We start from the raw sequence: 7,472 nt of genomic DNA on the forward strand, positions 1-7,472 counted from the left end.
TTTTTTTTTTTGTTTGTTTGTTTTTTGCAGTGCGTGGGCCTCTCACTGTTGTGGCCTCTCCTGTTGCGGAGCACAGGCTCTGGACGTGCAGGCTCAGCGGCCATGGCTCATGGGCCTAGCTGCTCCACAGCATGTGGGATCTTCCCAGACCGGGGCACGAACCCGTGTGCCCTGCATCGGCAGGCGGACTCTCAACCACCGCGCCACCAGGGAAGCCCTACTTTTAGTTTTTTAAGGAACCTCCATACTTGTCTCCATAGAGGCTGTATCAGTTTACATTCCCACCAGCAGTGCAGGAGGGTTACCTTTTCTCTACACCCTCTCCAGCATTTATTGTTTCTAGAATTTTTTGTGATGGCCATTCTGACCGGTGTGAGGTGATACCTCATTGTGGTTTTGATTTGCATTTCTCTAATAGTTAGTGATGTTGAGCATCTTTTCATGTGTTGTTGGCAATCTGTATGTCTTCTTTGGAGAAATGTCTTTTAGGTCTTCCACCCATTTTTGGATTGGGTTGTTTGTTTTCTTTGATATTGAGCTGCATGAGCTGCTCATATATTTTGGAGAGTAATCACTCAACCACTGCGCCACCAGGGAAACCCCCATCTAAGAGTTTTATAGTGTCTGGCCTTACATTTAGGTCTTTAATGCATTTTAAGTTTATTTTTGTGTATGGTGTTAGGGAGTGTTCTAATTTCATTCATTTACATGTAGCTGTCCAGTTTTCCCAGCACCACTTATTGAAGAGGCTGTCTTTTCTCCATTGTATATTCTTGCCTCCTTTGTCAAAGATAAGGTGACCATATGTGTATGGGTTTATCTCTGGGCTTTCTATCCTGTTCCATTGATCTATATTTCTGTTTTTGTGCCAGTACCATACTATCTTGATTACTGTAGCTTTGTAGTATAGTCTGAAGTCAGGGAGCCTGATTCCTCCAGCTCCATTTTTCTTTCTCAAGGTTGCTTTGGCTATTCGGGGTCTTTTGTTTTTGCCCACAAATTGTAAAATTTCTTGTTCTAGTTCTGTGAAAAATGCCATTGGTAATTTGATAGGAATTGAATTGAATCTGTAGATTGCTTTGGGTAGTATAGTCATTTTCACAATGTTGATTCTTCCAATCCAAGAACATGGTATATCTCTCCATCTGTTTGTGTCTTCTTTAATTTTTTTCATCAGTGTCTTATAGTTTTCTGCATACAGCTCTTTTGCCTCCTTAGGTAGGTTTATTCCTAGGTATTTTATTCTTTTTGTTGCAGTGGAAATGGGAGTGTTTCCTTAATTTCTCTTTTTGATTTTTCGTTGTTTGAACTATTGTTTCTTGACTGCTTTTCCTTTGTTTCTGCATTCCCTCCCTTCCCTTGATCTCATTAATTACTGAGACTTGTTCAAGGGCTGGCATTGTGGCCAGGCTTAGATCACAAAATAGCTTAAGCCAAAAATGACTTCTCTTCCATCAAGAAAGCCATGCCTAGTTCTCTTTCTCCAGGGACCTTCTACCCCATCTGCTTACCTTCGGACCCTCATTCCATCGCATTTTACGGACAGCTACTGGGCACTCCAGGTAGTCTTCTAGGAACTGAGGATGTAACAGTGAATAAAACAGGCAAAGTAAGTTAAGGGGCTTACATTCTAGTAGAAGTAGAAGACAGTAACCAAATAAGGAAATAAGTAAAATATATAGTATTGGATGGCAGTAAGAGCTATGGAGGCAAATAAAGCAGAGGGGATGATACAGAGTGTATAACGTGCCATCAGAGGTCTCAATGAGAAGGTGACATTTGAATGACCTGAAAGAGGTGAAGGAGTGGGCCATCTAGAAATCTGGGCAAAGAATGTTCTAAGTAGAGGGAACAGTAAATGCAAATGCTCGCCACCTTCGAGGAAGAGCAAGAAGGTCAGTGTGGCTGGAGTGGAGAGAGTGGAAGATGAAGTCAAAGAGATAAGGGAGGACCTCACCTTGCAGGGCCCTAGGCCACTTCAATGACTTTAACTTTTACTCTGAGATAGGAGCCATTGGAGGATTTTGAGCAGAAGAGTAGCTAAAGGGACTCTGTTTTGCTTTAACAGAGTCCCTTTAGCTACTATATGGAGGACAGACCTGAAGAGAGCCAGAGTAGAAGGGGGAGACTGCAATCATCTGGTGAGAGGTGATGGTGGCTCAGGTTAATGTGGTAGCAGGAGAGGAAGTGAGAAATGGTTGGATTCTAAATGTATTTTGAATGTAGAGCCCACAGGGTTTCCTGATGGATTAGGTGGTGTGAGAAAAAAGGATTTTTTGGTCTGAACATGAACTGAGGATGTATAGGCTGTGGAAGGAGCAGATTTGGGAGTGGCAGGGAGGTCAGGAACTTGATTTAACACATATTAAGTTTGAGATGTCTATTAGGCATGTCAAGATGCCAAGAAAGAGGCTGGACATACACGTTTGGCAAAGTCTGTGTTGGAGATACATAATTGAGAGTGCTCAGCATATCGATGTTATTTAAAGTCACGAGATTAGAAGAGGTCCCCAAGGGAGCAAATATAAACAGAAGAGAAAAGATGTGCAAGGACTGAATCCTGGAGCCCTCTAACATTAAATGGTTTTAGAAGTGAGTAGGAACCATCAAAGGACGTGAAAGGAATGGCCAGTGAAGTAGGGGAAAAAACCGCAGGAGGTGATGGTATGCTGAAAGCCAAGAGAAGAAAACCTATCAAGGAGGAAGATCAATTGTGTCAAATGCTGCACGTGGGTTAAGTAAGATGAGGTTTTGGTGACCTTGACAAGAATGGTTTTGGTAGTGGTGGAGTGAAAGTTGGATTGTGGGTGGTTCAAGAAAGAATGGGAGGAGAGGGAGGGACAAGGTATAGACAGCTCTTTTTAAAAAATATTTATTTATTTATTTGGCTGCGCCGGGTCTTAGTTGCTGCACGTGGGATCTTCGTTGCCACGTGTGGGATCTTTGTTGCGGCATGCAGGATCTAGTTCCCTGACCAGGGATCGAACCTGGGCCCCCTGCATTGGGATGGCGGAGTCTTAACCACTGGGCCACCAGGGAAGTCCCCTGGACAACTCTGTGGAGGAATTTTGTGTGAAGGAAGGAGAGAGATGGGGTGGGAGCTAAAAGGAGAAGTGAGGGTAAGACGTTACCTGAACAAGCTGGGGTCTGCTCTCCTGAGCACGGTAAAGCCAGTCTACTGACACTGGGCTGTAGTGAAGGAAAGTGCAATGTTTACTGCAGACACCAAACAAGGGGCACAGGTAGCTAACGCTCAAAAGAAACTCGAACTCCCTGATGCCTTTCAGGAAAAGGATTTAAAGATGGGGTGAGGGAGAGGGTTGGGGGTGTGTGTGATCAGCTGGTAAACATTCTTCTGATTGGTTGGTGGTGAGATGATCAGGAGCTACTATCATCAGTCTTCTGGTTCCAACTGTCTGGGGTCTAAGTGTTTGTGGTCAGCATGCAGTTAACTTCTTCCACCTGGTGAGGGTTTCAGTATCTGCAAAACAGCTCAAAGGACACGGCCCAGAATACTATCTATAGCCCTTGAGGAGGAACTAAAGGTACTTGACTTGGTTTAACGGCTAAACTCTAATTATTTTGTCTTGTTTGACTGTTCTCCTTTGTTTCTGCATTTTTTCACTTCTCTGATTAAATTTCTTCTTTGGAACTCAGGGAAGCCCTAGGAGGCTAAAGTTTTTCTACAAGCAAGAGGCAGGCAGAGGACATGGGAAGGTCTGTCCCGGGAGGGCCCCATAGGGTCCTGCTCAGCTACAAAGAAAATTTTTTAAGTTGATGAGATTATATGTTTGGATGTTGATGAGAAAAAGCCAGTAGAGTCAGAATAGACGATGCGGGAGAGAGATCAGTGGAGCAACGTCCGCGATGAGATGAGAGTGGACGGGATCTAGTACAGGAGTGAGGGCTTGGCTTTGGCCAGGGCACAAAGGGTACATCCAGAGTAAGAAGAGAGAAGGCACGGTGTCTGGGCACCGATGTAGGCAGGTGGACGTATATGGTGGGAGCTAGTGGACGTTCTCTCAGATGGCCTCTTTTCCCTCAGTGAATTAGGAAGCAAGGTCAGCTGAGAGTGAGGCTGGAGGAAGGGCTGGAAATTTAGAGAGGTGTGCGTGGGGGGCGGGAGTGGTAGTTAATAAACTAGCCATCTCGGGGCACTTAACTTTGAGTGTGTATCAGAATCACCTAGAGAGTCTGTTAAAGCCCCGTCCAGAGTTTCTGATTCTGGAGGTCTGAGGTGGGCCTGAGAATTTGCATTTCTGACATGTTTCTGGGTGATGCTGAGGCTGCTGGTCTGGGGTCGGCCCTTTGAGAGCACGTGCCAGTGAGTGGGGGAGTGAACAAATGAATTGTGGACATACAGTGGGGTTGTCAGGTAGCATCAGGGGCCCATCCGAGGTTAGAAATCGTGGATTGGAAGTGTCTCCATTCAGTATTCTTTCCCATCACATTCAGTCACTGTCCCTGGGTAGAGTCCTGTCTTTAAAACGTTCATTTTCTGCCAACTTTCCCTTTGACATATAAGTCTCCCAATTCTTCCCCTTAAAAGCATGAAAATCTCGCTAATTCCCTGGCGGTCCACAGTGGTTAGGACTCTGTGCTTTCACTGCGAGGGCGCGGGTTCAATCCCTGGTCGAGGAATTAAGATCCTGTAAGCTGTGTGGAGCGGCCAAAAAAAAAAAACAAAAAATGAGTTCATATATATGAAAAGCTCTCAATAGTGCCTGGCATGTAGTGAGTGCCTAAGACCACTGTGATCTGCTACTCGTCCGTCAGCTACTACTTGTATGGGCTGACGATGCCCAAATCTGTATTTTCAGGTGGACCTCACTCCTGAGTACCAGTCATAATTATCCAAATGCCTCCTGACATACCCTTGGACATCACGTCAGTATCTCAATTTCAGCACGTCCAAACCTTAAACTTACCATTTTCCAGCCGTTTGTTCCCCTTCCTTTAATCCCCACATCTATGAACGGTGGCATCATCCAGTTTGCTACCAGAAATTTGCTAGTTTCCAAGTTCTCTCCTCCCATAGTTCTCAAACAGAGGTATTCTCTTAGTCTACCAACTCAGGAGACATAACATTGTTTTTCTGTAATATAACTACATTTCTCTTTGGAGCCAACCCCTATTCCACTGCAGGGGTGAACACTGAGTTTCAGTCACTTGATGGAATTGCCCCTTCTTTCTCCAGGGTTTGCCTGAACTCCAGGGGGTGTCCCATACATATTTGCTAAAGCCCTGGAGGAAGTGGCCCTTGTTATTAAGTGGCCATCTAAGTGTCCACTGGGATGTCTGCTTCCTGGTTGCTGCTTGTGTGGCCTCATTAGGTTTGATGTGTCTCTGCTACCTCTGGGTCATTCTGGGACACTTGAGAATTATTCTGCAGCTTCCAGGCCCCAGAGTAGCATGAGAAAATATGATGCTGTCCAGGGTTCCAGCTGTGTCCAAAATAAGCTGCACTCTGCAGTCATTTCCTCTTTCTGGGGGCCTGTCCCGTATCTGAGGACCTACCCAGGATGGGGCGGTGGGGACCCACAGTGGGTCAGATCTCAAAACCCTCTCTGGGTTTTTTGCTGTCTCTGTGCTTTTCCTCTGGCTTTTGTCTGCTGGTAGGCATGCTAATGGGAGGCCTGGCTCTACCCAAGATATTTTCTCCACATCTTCTGTCCAGGCTGTGGCTCCTTTCTGTCTTATTAAGGGTCTAGGCAAATGAGATGTAAAACCAGAAGTGGCTTCCCATTTTTTCCCCTGGTTTTTGCTCTCACATCCTTCCACTGAAGCATAAACACAAAAGCTTGGCTGGTTAAAGTGGGGCTATGGGGGTAAAGGGAAGCCAACAAAAATAATATTTAAAAATATCACCGTATTCACTACATCTCATGGAGATCATATCTTTTATTTTTTAAAAATATTTATTTATTTATTTATTTAGGCTGCGTCGGGTATTGGTTGCTGCACGTGGGATCTTCGTTGTGGTGTGCAGGCTTCTCTCTAGTTGTGGCACATGGTTCCGGGGTGCGTGGACTCCTCGTTGCGGCACGCAGCTTCTCTAGTTGAGGCGTGCGAGCTCAGTTGTTGTGGTGCGTGGGCTTAGTTGCCCCGTGGTATGTGGGAACCTGTGTACCCTGCATTGGAAGGTGGATTCTTTATCACTGGACCACCAGGGAAGTCCCCGGAGATCATAGCTTTTTGATTTTCTTTGTTTTGTTCCCCTAAGGTTCTCTTCTCTCCATTGCTTCTGTCTTAGTTCAGAGTTTCATTCTTATAAACCTCCTGGTTTGGCAAAATTTTCTCCTGGTTTGGCAAAATTTTCTCCCCAACCCTGAGGGTCAAGTTGCTGGAACAGTAGGAGGTTTTTACACTTGAAGACCTCTGATAAAAAATAAGATTAGGAAGACTGAGTGACCTATTTAATGCCCAGTAAATACTTTATCCTGACTAAAATCAACACTAACATTTAGCACGTGTAGTAAAGGAAATATCAGTAACATTTTACAGATCTGAAGTTAGCAGTAATATGTATATTGTAATTTCTACTTATCATCCCTGGGTGATTTCATCTTTTTAGGCTTTCCCTGCAGTTTCAACAAGAGGGTGGTAAATCTAGTCTGTTTTGATGCAGGTGATATGTAGTTAGTTCTCCTCATATCAGGTACCTTCTGCAGGCAAGTGATGCCTTCTGAGCTTTGGGATTTCCAGATGCTATGGCCCCCACTGGTCCCATCATGGTCTTCGAGCCATTTGGGGGAACCCTCTATAAAGGGTGCCTATCTGAGATTGGATCGTATGATTTTTTTTTTTTTTTTTTTTTTTACATTGGCAGGCGGACTCTCAACCACTGCACTGCCCGGGAAGCCCAACAGGCGATTCTTAACCACTGCGCCACCAGGGAAGCCCAAAACCATCCTTTAAAAGTTGCAAGTTTTCAGTTTCTAGAGAGGGAGAGACTTCACCTTGTGGCTGACTCTTTACGTTGGGAAAATCACCACAAAGGGCTTGTAGTTTCCTAGATGTAGAGCAAGTATCCAGCACTGAGCTGAGAGGAATGTTAGATCTGATGGATGGGAATTGTCTTCTGCCCTTCTTGCTCTTTAGAAGGCAGTGGGGAGAAAGCATTTCTTGGCTCTGAGTTTCGAGCACTCTTGCTGGGTCTGGGCCCCGCGGGTGTGTACAGGGGCCGAGGTGTGAGACAGGGGCACGGAGGGCTGGAGGTGATGGAAGGTGAGAGGGAGCGGGGTGAATGGTGGACGTCCTACAGGCCTACTCACGGGGCACACGGCTGGCTAACATGGACATTTTGGAATGAAATGAGTTGGCGTGTGTTGTGAGTCTGGGTGAGTGGCTGTTCGGGTTAGAGGCGTACCCCAGCCTGTGCCTCGGAAGGAAGTGGAGTTTCCTCTGTCAGTTGTGCTGAGACAGGCAGTAAAGAATGGGAGGTGGTGGACCTTAGACTCGCGGTGAGAGGC

Source organism: Neophocaena asiaeorientalis, unplaced genomic scaffold (genome assembly GCF_003031525.2).
Source record: "Neophocaena asiaeorientalis asiaeorientalis breed wild unplaced genomic scaffold, Neophocaena_asiaeorientalis_V1.1 scaffold479, whole genome shotgun sequence".
Classification (NCBI taxonomy): domain Eukaryota; kingdom Metazoa; phylum Chordata; class Mammalia; order Artiodactyla; family Phocoenidae; genus Neophocaena; species Neophocaena asiaeorientalis.